The 22,748-nt window shown below is 41.3% G+C and overlaps 1 protein-coding gene across 1 annotated transcript in view; it reads left to right on the top strand.

Annotated features, from left to right (window-relative positions):
• Positions 1-6,858: 6,858 nt before the first annotated feature.
• Positions 6,859-22,748, top strand: part of LOC111868553 (myosin-VIIa) — a 109,994-nt gene continuing 94,104 nt past the window's right edge. Inside the window, exon 1 of the mRNA XM_023859298.2 lies at positions 6,859-6,999. The gene's annotated coding sequence lies outside the window, so the exon portion shown is untranslated. The remainder of the gene's footprint in view (positions 7,000-22,748) is intronic.

Genomic DNA, 22,748 nt, shown 5'->3' with positions numbered 1-22,748 from the left:
TTTTCTTCTGCAAGTAAGAAAAGTAGTAATTTTGAGGCGAATCAATATGGAATGGATTCATGGTTCATTTGTATTTATCACTTACCTCTTCTGGAAAATACGTACTTAGAAAACCTGGATTAACCAGGCGATCTTTGATACACTGATCAATTCCAATGTCACTTTTTTTCCACATTGTTTTCCTTCTAAAAAATTTAAACACATGTCCAAACTTTTCCCTTCTAGTTTTCTGGCCCACCAACCAAACTTCCCAGTAAATTCCTTCACTCTATCAGTGACTCCGATGATGTTTGTGTCGTTCCCTTGCATACTTGTGTTCAGCGTACTAAATTTCTCAAAAATGTCACTTAAGTACTCGTATGCTAACACAGAAGCAAAATGTTCATTGCGCAAGATATTCAGTATGTGCTACTTCTTCTCGCAAGCTGTAAACACGAGCCACAACCTTCCCTCTTTACAGTCAACGATAATTACAGTAAAATAGGAGTGGCTGATACTGTGCCTCCATTTCCTCGCATGATTCTGCAGAAAGTCAGCTTTTAAATGGACGAGCCTGTATGTAGTTTACAGTCAATTCACTTAGTCTGAGCATAACTCCTTCGTAGCCAGTGATTCAGGATGTGTCAAACAGTGTGTCCACACAGCTGCAGGTGCTGATCCTTCAATTAAGGCTTGCAAGTCCTTCTTTATTTCCCGCTATTACGCGAGCTGTATCCGTGCATACTCCAACACAGTCTGACCATTCTATGCTTTCTTCTCTCATGAAATCATCACCAATTTTTAAGAGTTCTCTTGCTGTTTTTATAGGTTTACAGAAAAACATGCCTTCATTAATTATCGTTATCTTCAATAAAACGCACGTAAGCTATGGAGTGACCAGTACTGCTATAATCAGTAGCTCCGTCAATTTGTAATGGAAAAGGTTTGTTTCTGAACTTCTCAACCCCCTGTTCTCCTATGTCTTCTGATATATCAGTAATCCGTCCAGAGACCTTGTTATTTGGTAGCGGTATATTACGAAGCTGCTGAGCACATTCTTCACCGAACCTTGTCTGTACCATGTCTTTCGCAGCAGGGAGTGTCACGGTGTCAGCAATCGTGTTCGGCTTCTTGTTCTGTGTCAGGTCTGTATGACACTCGATAAGATGCTAACAGGGCTTCGGACGAACCAGTAGTCATCACTAGGGACCGGATTTTAATGCAAATGCATATTTCTTTCTTGCAGCCAGAGAGTATGCTCGTTTGGATATATGTATGAATTACTTCATTTCTTAAATTTTGGACATGGTTTGATGGTGTATATAAATGATTTTGCCTGTTTTATGAATAAGCATCATATTTTCGAAGATCTCTATTTATACCGCATATTTCCTTTTTAAACTATTTATCATATATATTTTTTAATTTTATGTTCAAATTTTCAATTCTGGTCGTTTGTATATAATTTTTCTTTTCCGTATTAGAATATGTCACATATTTGACTCAACATTTCGTCATGATTCATGTTTCTGATGCAGTACCCAGGACGGGACTTCGCCGATCCCTCTACTCGTAACTTGCCTCATCCGCGTACCATCAAAGTGGCCGCGAAAAGATTAGTCGGAAGCGTTCACATGTAGCCGCTATCAACGTAATACTATTCAACCCCGATAAGGGACTTCACTTATTTATTTTCAAAGTCTCCATAAGGTTCATTACGCTTCTTCATTTGAAGCTGGGGGCCATTCACACTAGCGGTGACTAGTCTGTAGTTAAATTTGTTTAGCTTTCTGTAGTCATGCCGAAAATGAAAGTAAGTCACAAAACTAAATTACAGCTGTATCAGCGGAAGTTCGAAGGAGGAATGATAAGTACGGATAACGAAATTCCTTATTGCTGAGCGTGTGAGAAAACATTTGGTTGTCAAAAACGCTTTCAAGTGCTTCAGCATCTGAACACTAATATACACACAGAGAATATTGAAATTAAATCCACGGAAAGTGCCCCTGTTCAAAAATTGCTTAGTGAATTTTCTAATAATAGTTCTTTTCACAGTTTTCCTTTGATTTATGCGAAGCCTTTTTAGCGGCAGTTATTCCGCTGTGGAAACTAACCAATCCTACTCTGAGAAACTTCATAGAGAAGTACACACAGTGCTAAGAACCGGATGAATCTACTGTGCGCAAAAATTACGTGAAGCGGTGTTACAATCTTACAATTGAAAGCATTAGAGATAAGATTCAAGATAATTTTATGTGGGTATCAATCGACGAAACACAAGATTGTGAAGGACGGTTTATTGCAAATTGTATAGTTGGATCCCTTAATAAGAATGAACAGTCTACTTCATGTCTCCTTGCGGAAGAGCTATTTGAAACCACAAATAGCTCCGCAGTTTCCGAATTTTTTATAAATTCCATGAATTTACTATGGCCGAATAGCATTCAGTATGAGCCTGTATTGATCTTTGTGACTGCCGCCGCAAGTTATATGATGAAAGCCGGTACTGCTCTTAAAGTTATATTTCCAAATATGACACATTTGACTTGCCTTGCCTTCCCCATGGGCTGCACCGTGATGCAGAAACAATTCGTGCAAATTTTCTGCTTGTTGACAAGTTGGTGTCTTCTGCGAAGAAAGTATTTGTTAGAGCGCCATACAGAAAAGAAGCCTTTAAAGCAGTAGCACCGAGCGTTCCACTTCCGCCAGAACTAATTTTAACGCGCTGAGGCACGTGGCTGTGTGCAGCGAGTTATTATACCGAACATTTAGAAACAGGAATGCGAATACATTTGATCCCAAAAGTGCAGCATCAATTCAAATTGTTCAAGATGTACTAAAAAACACAAAACTATAAACTAATCTTTCCTATATATCTGCTCACTTCTCTCATCTTCCATCCGCCATTTCCTTACTGGATGCAAGCAATAGCAATACTACTTTGTATCCGTCGTTAAGTGTGTTCAAAACCACTGTTTCCAAATTGAATTCGGTTCCTGGAAGAGTTGGTGAAGTTGTAAAGGAAAAAGTAAACAGCATTGTTTAAAAGAATCCAGGATATGAAAAAATTTGTGAAATTGAAGAAATATTAGCCAGCAAACGTACTGAACTGCCAAGTAAAAAATCACTAACAGTGGAGCAAATAGCGGCTTTTGTACATGCGCCCCTAAGTTCCTGTGAGGGGGAAAGAAGTTTTACTCGCTATAAGGACATCTTACGAGACAATAAGAGGCGACTAACTATGGAAAAACTAAAACGTTTAGTAATTGTGAACTGCAACAGAAGAGAAGTTGAAAGTTCGGAGAGCTAAATGTGAGTACCATTGGTTTTTTAAATTTGTAATGAAATGTTGGCTTTGTTACATGATTTGTATTTAAGTACAGCTTTTTATTGCAAGTGAATCATTCAGTGATTACATAAAATGAACTTAAATATTGATTTGTTGATATGTTGGGTTTTGGACTTTATCCATCGTCCTGGTTTTTAAGATAACAAATAAAAACACGACGTTTCGGAAACTGGATCTGTTTCCGTCCTCAGGTGAAGGAGAATACCTATTCAGTTGGGTCCGTTAGAAAGAGCTAGTCTCAATCACTGGATTGAGTGGTCCAGTGATTGAGACTAGCTCTTTCTAACGGACCCAACAGAGTAGGTGTTCTCCTTCACCTGAGGACGGAAACAGATCCAGTTTCCGAAACGTCGTGTTTTTATTTGTTATCTTAAAAACCAGGACGACGGATAAAGTCCAAAAACCCAACATATCAGTGTGTTATACACCATCGTCAGAATCCTATAGTAACTATTGATTTGTTGGTCTTAAAATAATGTAAAATCAATTTTAATACTTTGTATAAATTTTTATGTGCATATTTTAGTGCATATTTCGGAAGACTTTCATGCATAAATGCATACATATTTAAGGGATTATTAGGGCGTAAAAATCCGGTCCCTAGTCATCACTCACTCATGGAGCTGAGCCCTTCTTGAGAAGCCGCAAATTGAGCAGATACTCAAGAATTTCCCAGCATTTTATGGAACCCGAAGGTTCATTACCGTGTTGGCAAGAGCTCTCCACTGCCCCCTATTCTGAGCCAGATCAATCTATCCATACCATCCCATCGTATTTCTCTAAGATCCATTCTAATATTATCCACTCACATACGTCATGGTCTTCGTAGTGGTCCCTTTCTTTCGGGCTTTCCCACCAGTATCCATATGCATTCCGCTTCTTCCCATTCGTGCTACATGTCCTATCCATCTCACCCTCTTTGACGTCATTATTCTAATTGTACTTGGAGAAGAGTACAAGTTAAGAAGTTCCTCATTATATAGTTTTCTACAACCTCCCGCCACTTCATCTCTCTTCGGTACAAATATTCTCCTTAACACCCTTTTGCTGTATACGAATTTCATGAAGTTTTCTACGGAAGTATTTTTCGGGATTGTTTTTCATTTAAATTCTAATTTGAATTTGAATTTACTCACGTTCCGTAAATCCAAGTACAGGTTGATACCATAGGATATGGAACAAGTCAAGTACAAGTACATAGTATCTGTACAATAATAGTTTTGCTTGAAAAGTTGACAAGATTATAATGTAGTATTGATATTACCATGCTAATTGGATACATTCAGCACTGTCTGCAGATAAGCAAAGTGATACAGTAACGAGCTTGGAAACACACTTTAGCCTAGAATTGATATACTTACTGTTTGTTTGCATTGGAATATTCGTCTATTGAGTAGAAGGAGTGAGCAAGTAAGTAATTAAGTAACGTTTCAATGCTGTTTTAAATTGCTGAATATTACCTTTTTTTTCTTGAGGGAGACTATTGAACACATTCATGCCGAAGGAGTGAACTGCTTTTTGATATAGAGATAGATTTACTGAATGCTGGTAGAGTTGAGTTTTTGCCTCGAATTTATGTCATGGATGCCATTTCGTTTCGAAGTGTCGATTGAGCTGATTTGGCTTCATACTGTCCGCTGCTAAGATACTGAGAAGCAAAGCACAATAAGTTCGTTTTTCGCTGTTATTTATAATAATCGCGAAACCGAAAGACAAATATAATTCATCGTACTTACTCGATTTCGGTTTCAACATGCAACTCCGACTACTATTTGCTGTAGCTTCGCCGTATGGTTTCATTTTTATACCCAATAAAAATCTATGCATTGTTCTGTGGTTCACAAAACAGCACTGATTAATACTCGAGACTGGAGTGAAACGATTACACGTAGTAAACATACGGGATTTCTGTTCTACTTCTGTACACTATGGAACTATAATATTTACGTGTTAACACGTTGTATTCTCTCATTGAAGTATTTCCACACTTTAACATGCTAAAGTCTATCATTGAATATTATCTAAAACATTTGTATATGTGTATTTACTCACAAATTCATTAACAATGAATAAGATGGCTTCACAAATTTTGTGACAACATTTGTGTTGCTCGACCCTAGAAGCTGGAAATGGTCAACTTGAGGGGTTGAGCAACTTTCTCATACGCCTTAACAACAGTGAAGTAAGTCGGTTTAGCATTAAATTTACTATAATTTCTCACAGAGTCGCGATGTCTAGTCCCTAACAATACTTACTTTAATTTACTGTAATTTCCCTGTTCATTCATTAGAGCAAAATGTTATACATTATTAGAGGCAATATACTGTTATGTATTTTCACGTTGTATTTCACTTCAGGCTTTATAGATATCACTTTATGAGAGTGAAAGTCTTTCGAAAAAACGTTTGTCTTGTAGCCTACAAATACAGTAACCTTGTCTCGGCTGTAACTATGTGAACGTCAATGTCCTAAAACTGCTGATCCTCTATGAGTTTGAATTTTGTACTGTTGTGCGACAACTAAACTACTTTAATGAAGCAGAGGATTTGAAAAATGTTTCTCTCTTTCGTTTAAAATAGTTTTTTTCATGCAAATAACAGGCTTCCCACATTTTGGGGATCTCTGACGTAACCTATGAGTGGTCCGTGGGTCTAACCACATCAGAGCCCAATATTCCGCCCAGAATCAGACATGCGCAGCGCGGCATTATGTCCAGAGCGAATTTGGATTTTTTTTATGAAAGCAGAAATCTTGTCTTACTCTTTGCTAGTTGACCATAACATTGGGTTCATAGAGAAAACGTGTGCTTCGTCACGAGACTGACTATACCTGTTTTAATTTTTAAGAATTTCATCCTTCTTTACGCGCATTACATTGGTTCATGATGGGCTTCATAGCTGAGACCAAGGTTTAAGATTTTTTAATAAAAAGCAGCGTTCAATTTTTACAATTTCTGGCGTTGTTTCTTCCTCTTCTGAAGGCCGCTTTTGCGTTATTTTCCATTTTTACATAAAATGAAGTGCTAACTATAAAGCCTGAAGTGAAATATAACGTGAAAATACACGTACATAATGTGCGACATTCTAGTTCTATGAATGAAAAGATAAATGACAGTAAATTAAATTACGTTAAACTGTCATTTCTACAATATCTGCCATATATTTTACAACAATAGTATTCCAACCTCGACCAGGGGGCCCTGGAACAATAATTCCCCAGTTTAGGGATAGGTTTACCCTTTTCCTTACGACAACAATATCCACATTTTGTGCGCACTGACTGCTTTGTGATTACGCCGAGCTCATTCCCTGCCCACCAGTTACGCCAGTTACACCGCAATCAGCACTGTTTTCGACAATGAGAGACCTCTATTGAAGGAATATGAAAACTGAGTCGAGAAACCTTTCAAACACCTATTGGAAAGAAATTGTGCACTTGTTGTTCAGCTAATGGCCACTAGATGTCTGGCAAGAGTCACAGCTCATTCTTTGACCGGCGGCAGTGTACGCACACAGAAAAAATAACTGTACCTTGACAGGCAACTTCGGCGTGTCGCTTGCCACAGGTGCCGGGGACATAGGGAAGTGATGTGGTTTTGAAACAGTGTAGAAAGTTATCGAATCTATGGATTTTGTACCTACAACTTATCAACTCTGACCTTGAACACGAACGTGAGTAAATGTTTGAATTTTTACATATCTACAAGTTATTTTCCCCGATATAATTGTGTTCTTAGATTACTTTACTTCTTCAGCGTAGTCAGGTGTTGCGTGGTAACTGTAATCATGGTATTAGGTGTCTCACGACTGGATGAATAAGCTAATGAACAAAATCCATGCGAATGTAAACATTTTAGAAACAAGCACTTGGATTTTTACGAAATAGGCAACTTGTCGTAACGTGTATTCTTACGATGAGGTGGCTGGTTTCCTACTGCTTGCATTCGTAGAACAGTTGTTCTGGTTCCAGTTCAGTTACGTCCTGTAGCTTCTGACAATTGAGACCGAAGTTCCAAGTTGGAATTGACATGATGAAATGAGCTCACTACGTTAGTCTCTCAGCCTTGTGGAAAAGGCGTGTTGGGAACGAGTTGCTGAGAAAATTTTGACTCGAAAATGAAATAACAAGAGGATGGAGAAAAGTACATAATGAGGAGGTGCCTCAGCCATTGAAGGCGGACATATCAAGGAGGACGCGATGATCGGGAGATGTAGCACGCATGGGAGATTTGAAAAATGCTTACAGAATTGGAGTCGGAAATGCTGAAAGGGTCAATCTGGGGGGGGGCTACGGCTAAATTAGATGATAATATTCAAATTTATATTAAATAAAATTTGATGGAGGGTGTGGAGTGGCTCGGATGGTTCTTCCAGAATTACCTTCTTGTGAACATGGCAATGAACTGTGGTTACCGTAAAAGTTGAGGATTTTCTTTGCAGATTCACAAGAAGATGATTTTTTTATTTATACATAGTTATTTTTTCAGTTTCATTTGTTTCCGTGTGCAAAGTCTGAGGAAGGAAAACGAAATGCTGTGTTATTAATGTTGCCGCCACCGGATTAAATTGTTTTATGGGCCGCATTTTTCCTATGCCTGACGTTGTTGACAGATGATCCTGGGGATCAGAGCTCCTTGTAAAGCGGAGTTAACTTGTGTGGCCTTTTTCTATGCAGCATATGTTCACATTTGACTGGATATTTCTGTTTATGCTTTTGTTTATATACTTAACCAGCTTCATAGTATTACGTTGAATTCCAAGGGACACCTGAAGTTATGTTTTCATATTGTCACAGTATAATGCTGTTCGGTTATGTTTACTGGTGCTCTCTTGTGAACAGAACATTCTCGCATTTCCTGTACTGTACTTCTTTGCATTTGTGAGTGAACAACAGTACATGACTATTTCGGATTTGAGGTTCTCACAACGATGACTATGAAGAGTACAGTCTTCCAGGCTGTAGAGTCGGGTAGTCTGGTAAACGTCCACCGACGTTTCGGAGGAACGTATCTTCCAAATCTTCAGGGTTGAAGCAAGATATCAGAAGATAGAAGCCATAGGTTCATCTGAAACGTCAGTTGACCCCCTCGGACTATACGTTGTTAGAACCCAGAAGGTCGTACTTTTCGTGTGGCTTGTCTATGGAATAAAAATGAAGTACTGTTGTGAGATTTCAAATATATTGGTTATTGTATTCTGGGATGTGATGCCTTATAGCGTGGTGGACGTTTCCCCAGTGGGAGTGAGCTCCAGTTGATCCCCTTTCAGCCCCAGTCTGTGTCAACCCTTCTTTGTACTATTACTGAAATTTTTGCTCACGGCTTTTTTACCTGAAGATGGAGGGAGCAGGTTTGTTGGTTGGTAAATGTCTACAAGACAATACGGCATCAGATCCTATAAGATACAGTTACTACCGCGAGAACTTCAAGTCTAACATACAAATGGCACTGTGTGCGACTTTGCAGATAAAGTAATATTATAGACAGGTATAATTAACAAGAGAAAATCTTTTGTACAAGGCAATTGACCTTATGTCCAACAGTTGACAGGCGTAATCTAAACTTTCTTGAGAAGCTGATACTCAGCTGGTTAAGAAATTCCCTGCTTTAGGTGGAACCCGAAGATTTGTTGTCATCCCAAGCGTCCGTCATTTGACTCGGGTCAAGAGCCAGTTGAATTCAGTTCACGCCCTTGAGGCCTGAGTCCTCAAGATTATTTTAATATTATCCTCTCATATATAAATATTTTTATTTATATCTGTAGAGTGATTTGAGCGATAAGATAAGGGACTGGGCTAGTTAATATGGCCTTTCCGCTATGTTTGCTTTAAGAACCACTCTTTGTTCATGTAGCGCACTAAAACAGAAATATTTCATTATCAGTCAACATTAACAAATGCTTTTCTATGATGGGAAACTGAGCATAGTCATGTCACATCATCGACGAAATCATAATATGAAGATAGATAATAAAATCTTTCAAAAGTGTGGTGAAAGTCAAGATATTTAGAAATGGCAGTAACAGCTGAAAGCCACATTCGCGAAGAAAGGAGGAGCAAATTAAATTCGAGAAATGCTTGCTACAATTTAGTTAAAAAATCTTTCTGCCTTTTATCAAAAAATGTAAAGCTTAAAATTGAAACTTAAACTCGAATTTAAGCTGTTGTTACTGTGGATGTTAAACTTGGTTTCTTACCCTGAGGGAAGAACATACATTGAGGGTTTTGAAAACGAGTACTTAGGAGAATATTTTGGAACTGAGAGAGAGGAAGTAGGAGGAGAATTGAGGATATTACAAAAAGAAGAGTTTCAAAATTTGAACTTCTTACCAGATGTTTTCAGGGTTATCAGATGAAGGAGGTTGAGATGGGTGGGGCACGTGTAGCAAGGGAAAATGCCGCTCGGACCTCCTAGGCCTTGATGAGGGAACTGATGTCCCGACCTAGATCTTAACCGAGCACTTCCCGAATGCAAGTCTAGGGCGTTAACCTCTAGACCAGCCTGTCCGATCGGTACTAAATAAAGATTATAATTGACACACACCAAGTCTGAAAAAAAATTCTAGGGGTCTGTTCGTTCCACCAGACTGATTGCGAACCTTTGACGATCCCACAAGACCTTGACTTCCGTCAGTGGCCTTTCAAGGTGCCGTCAGTACTTTCTACTCGGTGTCCGCATTTTGAGGTAGCAGTTTCTTACGTGCAATGATGCGATGATCAAACAGTCGGATGTGGGACATCGGCAGCTAATACGGGGACGTGCTAGATGTTAATTTTCTCTTGTTAGCTTCGTTATTTCGCTGCAAGGCAATTAAAGACCTGGCGATGCTGTGCAAAACTCAGTGATTCAGAAAGGAGGCGAAAGGGAAAGCTTCATGTCTCCTGTCGGACCAAGTAATGAGGAGCAAGGAACTTGAAAGCTTAAAAATAACTCTCTCCATGAAGCAGAGTTCAGAGTGACAGTCACTCAGCTAGTCAAGAAGTTACCCGAATTCTGGATCTTAAAGATTAATTTGAGCGTTCATAGGATGCGCCACTGAACCCTCCCCTGAGCCAGATGATTCAGCTTCACGTTTTTAACATATTGTTTCCGTAAAATACATTTTAATATTATTCGTACACATACGCCTAGTTATCGCCAGTGGTTACCCTCGTTTATATTTTTTCACCAAAATTCTGTGTAGATTTATGGTATCCCTCATGCGTGTTACACGCTCCGCTTAACTCTTCCTCTTTGTCCGGAATAATATCTATTAAGACTAGAAATTATGAAGCTCGCCAGTATGCAGTTTTCCCCTACGCTCTATTATGAGGTTCATTATTTCTGTAGATTTTTTATTATTCGCATTTACGAATATCGCAATTGTGAGACTTAATACTTCTTAGGTTCGTATATTTCCAGTATTAATAAACATTAGTGTTGCCCAAGTTTTAGGCAACAGAAATGGTCTTAATGACATACATTTTCAGAATTCCACCTATAGAGTCATCTGTGATTTCATACAAATAGCATGCATAGAAAATCCCAAGGGTAGTACTTGTCATACAGACACGAAAGAGTCATCGGTCGGTCTGTTTACCGTAAAGTAATATTGGCGGCCCTTACTTTTTTTTCCTTGGCACTACAGCCCCAGTGGGCCTAGGCCTACCTTCATGAACTTCTCCGTTCACTTCGGATTTTCTAGATCTTACACATTCGGTAGGACTCCTTGGGCGGGTGATCAGCTCGTCGCAAGGCCTCTACCTGTACACAAACACAGAAAAACGCACGCACACACAAGCTAAACATTCATGCCCTGAGTGGGATTCGAACCCACGATCCAGATTTCCAAGCGAGCGAAGACAGTACATGCCTTAGACCGCTCGGCTACCGTGACCGGCTTTTGTTCATTTAGGTATCATTTTAATTCTTGTATTGGGGTTTTACTCAGGTCTGTCTGGTAGAGTTAGGACGGTGTATCTTTTCAGTCTGTGTATAGTTTCGCCATTGTCTAGTAGGTTCACTCTGTTAGTGCATTAGTGTTGTTTTTAATTTTCATAAGTATTTGGTATTCCGCAGTTTTATTTTATTGAGCACTGTGTTCATTTGTAGATCTTCATGGATCCTGGATTCTGTTGTTTATGCTCCAATGTGCGTTCAGAATGTATCTGAGAGTCTTGGTATGTGAATGTTAAATGTGTTTCAAATAAGAGCTCATGATTAGTGTTAGAAGTGCTTCAAATGAGAGTACACGCCTGCTCTGACTTTCAACCTCCTGAGTTAAATCATTTGAAAGAAAATGAAGTAATAACAAACCCCGTGGCTTTAGTCCGCAAGCGAACTATACCGCCCGAGCGACCGCCACTTGTTGGCGAGGTTAGTGCCAACTTTAGCCGATAGAGGTCGCATGGTCAGCGCAACGGATCCCGACGTCCCTTAATTTCGGCTTTCTAGTCGGAAGCCACTGTTTCCTTGAAATAGCTCCTCAGTTATCCTCATGAGGCTGAGTAGACCCCGTTCCAGACCCACTACTTCTCAGAAAATCTGGTAGCGCCGGGGATCGAACCCGGACCTTTGGATCTGTAGCCAGGAACTCTGACCACTAGACCACAGAGGCGGTCCTTTTAGCGCTAGAAAGGCATTGTTAATTCTAACTTGTTTGGTTGGGTTTAGGAGTTTATCAAGGTTTATGCCCTATTGAAAATCCGTGACTGTATAAAAGATTTGTCTCCGAAATAGGTAAAAATTATGAATTGAGACACGTGAGAAACAGAGCTGGTTACGTCTTCTAAGAGGAGTTTAAATTGGGAACTTAATATTAAGGCGAAACGTAGAAAAAGTAAAGTATGGTTTGGATTCACCTGGTTCAGGATTAGGGACCAATGGCGGCTCTTGTGAACATGGCACTGAACCTTCTAGTTCCGTTAAAAGTGGAGAAATGTCGTAAAGTGCTAAGTGATTATCAGTGTCACAAGATGGACTCCAGTGCTTGGATTTACGTTGTCCTGTCCACTCATAAACGTCATGAACGCGATCTGTGGCACACCCCGATGTACATGACACGCAGGCAGCTCACGTGTGATTGTAGTGCCTAATAAAGTTTAAGTGAGGACTTGTTTCGCTGCGGTCAAGGTTGCGGGTTCATTGACCACCAGTCTCCGCGTGTCTGCTCTACTCCTGTACGTCTGACTTAGAGAGCGTGGAATGCGCAGGTACGAGAACATGATATGTTCACGATCTCGACTCCTCATCGGCCATTGTGATGTAACAATAACGCAGTCGCTGTTAAGTTACCGAACTTAGCATTCCAGAGGATTGCAGTCGTCCCTCCATATTGGCGATCGAACATTTAACAACACGTTATTACGAATATTAATCGAAAATTTTCGTGTGGTGCTTTTTTTCCGTAGTGTTCAGTACGCCTCGTAGCTTTTTCCGTAGTGTTTAGTAACGAGCTGGACGATCGATGGTTCGGAGTTCGAGGCCCGGTAGGGTCAAGAATTTTCTCTATGTCGTCAAGACTGGCTCTGGTGCCCACCCAGCCTCCTATCCAATGGGTACCGCGGGCTCTTTCCCCGGGAGTAAAGCGGCCAGTGTGTGAAGCTGACCACTCATCTCCATCTAGTGCCGAGGTCAAGAAAATGTGGATCTGTACACCTACTCCTCAATGCGTCTTCATGGCGTAGTGCTTAATTAGTTAAGCACAGGAACAACTTTACCTTTACCTTTTACGTTATTTGTATTATCCGTGCACCGTGCCTCGCCAAAAGAAGTGACGTTAGTGGTGTAAGTACAGTGTACATTCCGTGAAGGCAGAGAAGAATAATGCATAATTCGTTTAAGGGTAGGCTGTATGTATATGTACGCATTGACACATTAGTACTGTCACACACAAGGGGCTGTTTGACGAATAATAATGGGTTCTGAGTTTTATGATGGGTTTTATTGGCACTTCTGTACAATTACAGCTGATTATAACAGTTCACGCATTGAACTCTTTCTTAACGACGTCTGTCTGACAAACCTCTTGACTAATCTGGCATGCGCCCTGGCATTTTGAACTCACATCCGAGTGTAGGCTATGTATGTATGTTTACTGACGTTCAAAAATCCGTGAGTAGTCACTGTGGCTTCTACCATTTCAATAGTTACTATCTTTATCACGTTTCCTTTTATTACTGTATGCCTGTAGTTACCATGGTTACGATCGGTTATCATGGGTATCTCGTTTCATTAGTTGACCCAGTGTCTTTCCCACCTCAGAAATTCAAGCATCTGCCACGGTGCTGTTACTGACTGTACGAAATTAGAAAGTAGGAATTTGAAGTAGCATCCAGTGATATGTCGTTCATAGGTCCCTATCAGATTTTGTTAAAATCCGTCCAGAGGTTTCCTAGTTGAAACATCCGGACGGCCGGATGGACGAACAGACATGAATACTCCTATATGAGTTCCTTTCTTGCCTTTATGCAGCTGACAGAAATGGCAGATTGACTTTGCATTTGATGCAGACAAACATGTAAGCATTTTGTAAGATTTTAGTTTTTCACGGCTTGCCTACGAGGATTACTGTTGTCTGTATGTTATGCCGTGCAGTCAGGCAGACGTTTACTGATGTGTCGGAAGAACGAGGTCCTCCAGTTTCATTTTAGCATGCTATTTCTTGGATATGTAACATATCTTTTCTCCAGTTTGTGGTTGCAGAGTCTGCTGCTATTTGACATTGTATTCGTATGTGATTTTTTTTTTGCAACGGCACAGAGATTTCAAGTGCTAATCAGTCGCTAATAATGGCAGGGACTAGTAGGTTATTCTGTCAGTAGAACACATCATGGCATCCCCTCTCCCCTTCTCACGTCCCATTGGTCACGTCCAAATGTGTCTGGGTTTGGCGGGCGGTTGAAAGTAAAAACATCAACAGAAAACAATACCCGTCTAATTAGGCTGTTAAAAGAGGAATGCGGCCTTGTCTTTTTCCTTACTGTTAGCAATTATCAATTGTCTGAAAATATAATTTATTCACAAAAATATTTAAAACTGAGCACTGCATACGAAATTATTCTTTGTACCTATAAACTGGAAAATTCAACCAGCTCACAACAGTAAGTTCAGCAAAGGGATTGTAACGAATATTTTCTGATAATTAAGTGTACTTATTGTGCAGCAAGAGGCAGTAAGTATACAGGTGATTTGGTGCGTGTTGCTTAATATGACCATACAGTATATTTCAGAATTTTCGACGGATACGCGGTAGCGTAGTTGGTTGAGGCACTATACTACTAGTCGGAAGGTCGCGAGTTCGACTCCCGATGAGATGATTGAATTTTTCAGTTGACCTAATCCTTCCAGCCGAACTGTGGCGCTGGAGTCGACTCAGCCTCTAAAAGAAAAGAGTACCAGTAATCTTCCTGGGGGTAAAGGGCGGCCGGCGCGTAAAGCTGACAACCTGACCGCCATCTGTGAGCCGGTTGGGTAAAAATGTAGGAGCCTTGACGTCTCACATTCCTATGGGCCTCTACGGCCTTTTTTTACCTTCAGCACTTTAGTGACAAAGAGGCGTTGTCAGTGGAATGCAATTTGATTTGTGATTGCAGGAACTGCTTTACTAGCGTAGTGTTTATTTGGCAAAAAAATTGAGAAGGAAAATTTGCAGAAGTTTCTGGACGATTATATTGGACGAATGTGGTCTTCCTAGTAACGGAAAAGGACAGTGACTGGTGATGATAGTGGGCCTTCCAGTATTACCCAGAAACAAAACGCATGATACTCCAGTTTAAAAGCTAAGACTCCGAAACCGAAAATAGTGCGAATTTCTAAATAAAAGGCGAAAGACGTGTCAAGGTTTCTTTAATGCCAAGGAATTATATGCAAGTTTGTATTTCCGAATAGTCAGCCAAGTATTGTAACTTAAGTTTGTGGGACATTCAGAGTGGCGCATTCTAAAAAAAAAAAAAAAAGACGAGATTCATTTCTTTCTGGATCCAGAGCTGGTCTGAACGCACTGGGGAAGACACGTAAAACTGCCCCATCTGTGGATTGAACACCGCTCCTGCTGAATATAATCAAGCCGCTTTACTGACTGAGCTATCCCTGCCCATGCACTCTATTAAGGGAATACTATCCTCAAGAAAAGATAACATTTAGTCTATGCAGAAGGTGACTAGAAGAGGATATGTTTGTTTACTACTTAGAAAAATAATATAACAGTCTGACATGAAAGGTTCTGTTATGAAACTAAACTGATAGCCTTCAAAAGGAACTGAATGAGGATTTACATAAGAATGTATCGAATAAGAAACGTGTGTATAACGCAGAAGGCAAAAGTCATTAAAACATATTCCTGCGTATAAAGTGGAATGCATAAGATATATCCGTAAAGAAATAAACATTTGATTTATACAGCATGTATGTTAATCAAGACAGCGATGAAATACTATTGTGAGACGTGAACGTGGGGCGACAGATATAGAAAAAGAGTGGAAACAACAGAGACGAGAGTTTTGAGACATACGCTTAAACGGAGAGCTGGGATAGCTGAGTCGATATAACGATGGTCTACGGGATGGACGGCCGGGATTCGATTCCCGGTAGATGTAAGAGATATTTCTCTTCTCCACAACATCTAGACCTGTTCTGGGGCCCACCCAGCCAACTATCCAATGGGTACCGGCACTCTTTCCCTGGGGGCAAAGTTGTCGGAGCGTGAAGCTGCTCACTCTCTTTCATTTAGTAAAAATCAAACTTCGTGGTTTTAGTCTGTAGGCCAACTATACCGACCGAAAGACCGCCGCTTGTCGGCGAAGTTAGTGCTCCATTTAGTGCTGAGGTCTGTCTTTCGTATATGCTGCTGGACCTTGCCAGCGTAGTCTTTTTCGGGTCTGAGTCCCTTTGGGACTCGCGACCATTTTTAGTGCTCAGATTTGAGACTTCCATTTTGGTCGCCTCCTACGACTCGCATGGTCACGGTAGAGTTATTCGACCCCGCCTCTACACGGGTCCAACCGATTCCAACTGGACTCGGTCACGTCATATTGCCTCGGAGCGCACCCTCAGAGAAAGCCGGGTCCAACACCTCGTCTATTGTTGCGTGATGTCACCACGCACGCATGTGCTGCTAGAGTTACATAGCAACGGCCGCTGTTTACAGAGTCACCGCTTAGCCACTGGTATATACGCCAGAATATACACTGAAGTGCCAAAAGTCATGGGATAGGTACCTAGTATCGTGTAGGACCCGCTTTAGCCCGGCGAAGTGCAGCAACTCGACGTGGCATCGATTCCACAAGTGGACGGAAGACCTCTGGAGAGATGTTGAGCCATGCCGTCTGGATAGCCGCTCACAACTCACTGGTATTTGTAGGTGTAGGATTTTGGGTGCGAATGGACCTCTCCACCACGTCCCATAAATGCTCGATTGGGTTCATGTCGGGCGAACGTGGTGGCCACACCATTCGTCGGAACTCTCCAGAATGCTCCTCGAACCAATTCTGGACAACTCCGGCCCGATAACATGGTGCATTGTCCTGCTGGAATATCCCATCGTTGTGGGAGTACATGAAGTCCATGAAGGGCTGCAAATGGTCACCAAGAAGTGTAAGGTAGCGGTCACCGGTCAATGACGTATTTAGGTGGACGAGCGGATCCAACTCATGCCACGTGAACACACCCCACACCAGTATGGAACCACCATCAGCCTGCACGGTGCCTTGTTGACAACTGGGGTCCATAGCCTCATGGGGTTTGCGCCACACCCGAACCCTACCATCCGCCCGAAACAACTGGTACCGTGACTCATCGGACCACAGCACATGTTGTCAATCCTCCAGGGTCCAATTATCGACGTCACAAGCCCAGGTGAGGTGCTGTGTCCGGTGTCGTGGTGTTAGCAGAGGCACTCTGGTCGGTCTTCTGCTCGCATATCCCATAGAAGCTAAAGAACGCTGCACTGACCTGCTGGATATGCATCTGGTACCTCCTGCATTGAATGTGGATGTGATTTCAGCCAGTGTCGCTTGTCTGTTACCACGGACAATTCTAGCTAGACGGCACTATTAACGATGATTAAGCACCCGTGGTCGGCCACTGCGCTGTCCACGGCCGGTGGAAATGCCTTCCACAAGGTATTCCCGGTACACACGTGACACCGTGGATCGAGGAATGTTGAATGACTGCACAACTTCGGAAATGGAATGTCCCATCCGCCTGGCACCCGCTATCATGCCCCGTCCAAACTCCGATAATTCACGTCGGCTTGCCATAAGCAGACTGGCCGGTGTTCAACCTGACTCGCGAGAGAACACCTCACAACTGATACTGCTCTGGGCATTCCCAAGCCGTCAAAGGACGGTGGCGCCACTTAAAAATAAATTTACATACTGCTATTCCATGACTTTTGGCACTTGAGTGTATATTAATATTTTCCTCCTTTTTAACAGAAGTTGCGAATCATATCAAATAAGATGACGGATCTTGAAATATTCAGGGTAATGTTGCATTTGGTTTCACACGACACCCAATGAATGAGAGAAAAATATGGAATTAGTATGACTGTATTATCGTATAAAATAAGCCTATCGATACACTATGGCAAGCGTTAAACTACGCTATTATACTACTACCTAGACTTGATGGACTTCGATTTGAAGATGTGTTTCATGTTTGGAAGACTCAACGTAAGACTACTTTCTCAACCATGATGTACTCGTATCAGTGACAAAAGAGGGGGTTCGGATTGGTAATTGGATTTATTGACCACTGACAGGTCGTAACTACAATTAATGATAGCACTTCCAAGGTTACTGCAATTATAACACACGAATAAAGTCTTCTGTATCTGCTTATACTAGTCGTTGCTAGCTAAGAGATCTAAACTGTGGTTATTCCTCAGCAAAGTTTTCCCTCCGTTTCCTGGCAGCGGATTTTAACACAGGAACTGTAACTGTCACACTCCAAATATCACTGCACTACAGCATACATAAAACATTCAGAGCACGCATTAAGCCTTCACAGGCCGACTTCTAATTCTTCTTCTACTACGAACTTCCCGTGACTGTCTCCTACCGAGAGCTGACTGACTCGTAGCGCCGATTTTCTTCAAGATAACTCCTCTGCACGGCCCCCACGGAAAACATCGTCTTCTTTTGTTAAGAATGCGTGTTGCCTGACAGTAGACTTCTATTGTTTCGTGCGTTTGCTTGGCGCAGGCCGCATAGAAATCCCAGTTTCCTCTATATTATTATCACGTTCTTAAGGGGGGTGTTTACCGGCCGTCGCATAGAAACTGCAGTTTCTAATGTTGCCTGTATTCGGTGCCTTGAGAATGTTTACGGACATCCCTCTATTGCTATAGAAACGGCCCATATGTCACAGTATCGTCGTGCACTGAGGGATGGCCCTCTTTCCCACGTCAGCTTTCTGCTACCGAGATAAGCGTAGAATTTTCATCCAAAGTGCAAACACAGAAAACAATTCTGTTTATGTCAGAAGCATATGCACCGAACTTTGAAAGTTATGTTCGTAACATAATATGTTAATTTAAATGTTTGTTTTTTAATCTTATGGGCACAGCTATTGATTGCGTGCTTGTGGTACATAGATATGGTCATTGCAGGACAAATATTTATGTCGGTTAAAGGTAAAGTTGTCCCTGCGCCTAACTAATTAAGTACTACGCCATGAAGGGGTATGGGGAAGAGGATTAACATCGGTGTATTAGAAAAAAAAATGTAATGCGACCCGTCGATGGGCCCGTTATGTTTGAAATTGAATAGCCAGCTCCATCTTGTCATACTGCATTCAGTTTCTATAGGGTGCCAACATTGTGTACATGTATCCAATCACGACAGTCCTTGAAGATTTAACAGTTAATCTAGAACTTCAGTGAAGTCATAATTTGTACGAGTTTCTACTTTTTATTGCATCCAGAACCTGTTTAAAGAAAGGCTGAAAGGTGAAATAATCTATAACATCTTCTGTCTCCCCAGTTTTTTATCGTCTTTCTGTTATTCCGTGATTGCTAGGACACCATATTCTGTTTTGTAATGCATAAAGCGAGCTATTCACGACTGTTTGGCCGCTTGGTAATCGTTTAATGCACAAAACGGCCACCACGCCGCTCGCCAGAGGGAAATAAGGGAAAAGAAGAGTGATACAGCATTCTTTATTTTCTATAGCTTGTAGTTAGGTAAGAATAATTCAGTGCTTGTTTCTTGTAGTGCATTTAACTTTCAAGTTTCAAGAAATGAAGTTACAAGAGGTGTTGTGAAAGAATGGGCAAGTGTTGTTAGTTAGTGGAACTAGGTATTCTAAGATCCTTGGAAGAAGGCTATGTCTACTAACATATATTTATTTGTTTATATGTCCTCGAGCATAATCTTTAATTTCGAATATTCATGGCGTTTCTTTAATCTTACTGAAACAAGGGTTAATTTTATTTCGTAAATAAATGTACGTTTGTAGTTTGTTATGCGTACTGTACAGTGTGAGACAGATAGGGTACCGATCCTCTGAAAGTCCACTGCTGTTTTACTAGTCCGTAAACCAGAGAAGGTTGAGATAACAGGATAACAGGAGAAGAACGACAGGAAAAGAGTGATGAAGAAGCAATAACTGAAAGACAAATGACAGCAACACTTTTGTGCTAAAGAACAAAAGGTATTTTTTGTATAAATACACCTCATTGTCTTAATCTTCAGGTTCTTGCTAAAGTAATTAGCAATGCTTTGCTGAGTGGTACAACCGCTACTTTCTTTATGTTTTGAAATTATTATTTGGTTCATGTTCGTTACACAAGGATCTTCAACTGATGGGATTCCTTTCTGTGACTCGAGAAAATATTAATCATTTTCAAATTTCTCGAATTGGTTTGCAAAGTACGTGTATAACTGGAGTGGCACATATTCGCAAGGGGGCCTCATACTTATGCTTACTGGTTTCTTGATTGGCGCTTTCCGAACACCGTTGTTCATATAGCATCAGATGTTGAAATGACATGAGTAATTACTTGGAAAGAGTGTGGGGAAAAAGGAGCCGTGGCCTGTTTTAAGGTACTGTACTATCACTTGTCCGGAGGGACTGAGGGAAACACGAAACACTCCAGGATAACTGCACCTCCCGAATGCGGAACAAGTTTCTCCTAATAATATTTTGTATGCATTATCACCCCCCGCCCCCGAAACGTGCAACATTCTTAATAGTATGCATCCTGTTGTGTGTCATAAACAGGGCACACAAAATGCATACAAAAGTATGCAGTCTACACAACAATATTCTGTATTTAAAACAAAGTAGACACTATCGTATCAATATTTGACTTTTATTGACGCAACATATTTCGACCCTTATACTGGGTCATACTGAGGCATTTGTAAACACTCAAGTGCACAATAAGGATCCGTATCGAAGAATTAGATGCAATTTGTTAGATGCAATTCAGCAACTGACTCTGATATCATTGTACGCCTGGTGATGGCCCAGTATAATGGTCGAAACATGTTGTGTCAATAATAGCAAAATGTTGATACGATAGTGTCCACCTTACCGCCATCTTTGATCAGATTGTCCAGATACTGTGGGACCCTCAACGTTTCAAAACTCTACGGGCCTTCACGGCCTGTTACAGGGATAGTTTTACTTTTTTTTTTTTTACTATAGTATCTACTTTGTTTTAAATACAGAATATTGTTGTGTAGACCGCATAGTTTTGTATACGTTTTGTGTACGTGTATCTTGTTGCACCCATCTCATACTCCTTGATTTGATCACCCTATTGATATTTTGCGAAGAGTAGAAAATACGAAGCGCCTCTTTTCTGCAGTTCTCTCCAGCCTCCAGGTACTGCCTAGTACTCTATGTCGTTTACCCTTAGCTCTCTGTTTGTACAATGGCCGCCAGTAAGGTTATCGATACGGAACCGTGACTCAGGAAGCTACGAATGTATAATTAAAGCATAACAGGAAGCACATAGGGAGGATTGCAGCTGAAGCCTGACAGTGTGCATCTGGTAAACAGTTTATTTTCCCCTGAAGCTTTTAAATCTGTCTTCCGAAAGTGATCATCACCAGCTATGAATCTGTTTCATTTACAAGAAACCTATTCGTTTCAACGGGTTTTCGGCTATGCCTGGCATCTTTTGCCTTCAGTTTATAGTGATTAAGCAGCTTCGAAATTAGATTTTTCAGACATGCTTTCCAGTACTTGATAGTTATCAGGCTCGTTCGCAACTCTGCTGGGTGCCTGTTAAATTCGTTCCATCCGTCCGCCTGTACGAATTGAACTACGCGAGAGTCACGGAACGGATAGTCATGAAATTTCATACTGGGTAGTTCAGTAACATCTGTGAACACATTCCAGATTTTGTTAATAGCGACCAAGACCGGAATGTAAATATTTATCGGAGCGAAAACTGTTCTGAACAGAAGTTGTAGCGAAAAACGTAAAACATTTTATATCCAGAAGCATTTTTCCCGTAAATCTTGTGGGTTTCGAGCTCATGGAACAAACAGAACGCTTGAGTATTGACGTTCAAGAATTGACGTATGAATACCCGAAGATTCCCGAACAACCGGCAGTGGCTATGTCAACACATGCGAAGATTACCGAAGTCGCATGTTCTTGACAGTTGAAAGAAACCGTGTGCCCTAAAATCGCTTTACCAATAAAATGTGTTAACCCTACAGTATTATTTTCACTTGGTTCGGATGTACGAGCAAGTAAGCAAACAACTCCTGGCTCTCTCGCAGTTGATGTCTGCCATTTTCTTTCTTAAGCTATGACGTGAACTCTGCCCGTCAGACCTTCACGTTCGAATCCTTCATGGTTCGCCAGCTTATGACAAACAGTCGTGGTCTGTCCTCACATGTGGTGAGGGGGTCAGAAGAGACCTCACAGTAATTTGTTTATTCCCGCGCTGGGAGCCTGCCCACAGTTTAGGAAGAATATTTAAAATGCCTTCCTGCTGTACTCTATAACAACGGAATATAAATGACCATCACACAAGTACGACAGTGCACCCACCTCCACATCCACATATGCAACAACGGAGGCAATAATTTCTCCGAAACGTTCGCCAAATTCAACCAGAATATACGGCGTCACATCTCAGAAGGTTGTTTTTTTTTCAGATTCTTTTTATACTTATAATCACGGCCGGATTAGAACTTCGCGAGACCCTAAGCTGTATAGAGACAAAGACTCCTGTATAGGATGTCCGGATGAAAGGTGTAACGTCCTGGTGGCAGGGGGGCGTGGAGGTATCCCACCGCTGCCACCACTGTAATGTCCTAGCGGCGCAGGGGGGACATGGAGGTATCCCTCCCGCTGCTGCCGCCGCTGTAATGCCGTGGTACAGGGGGGCGTGGAGTCAGCCCGCCTCTGTCACCACTGTAACTCCGCATGTAGGGGCCGTGGAGGTATCCTTCCTCGCCTCCACTAGTTATGTCGTAA

Source organism: Cryptotermes secundus, unplaced genomic scaffold (assembly GCF_002891405.2).
Source record: "Cryptotermes secundus unplaced genomic scaffold, Csec_1.0 scaffold330, whole genome shotgun sequence".
Lineage (NCBI taxonomy): Eukaryota > Metazoa > Arthropoda > Insecta > Blattodea > Kalotermitidae > Cryptotermes > Cryptotermes secundus.
Note: the sequence above shows the minus strand (reverse complement) of the source record. Positions and strands in the feature narration are given on the sequence as shown.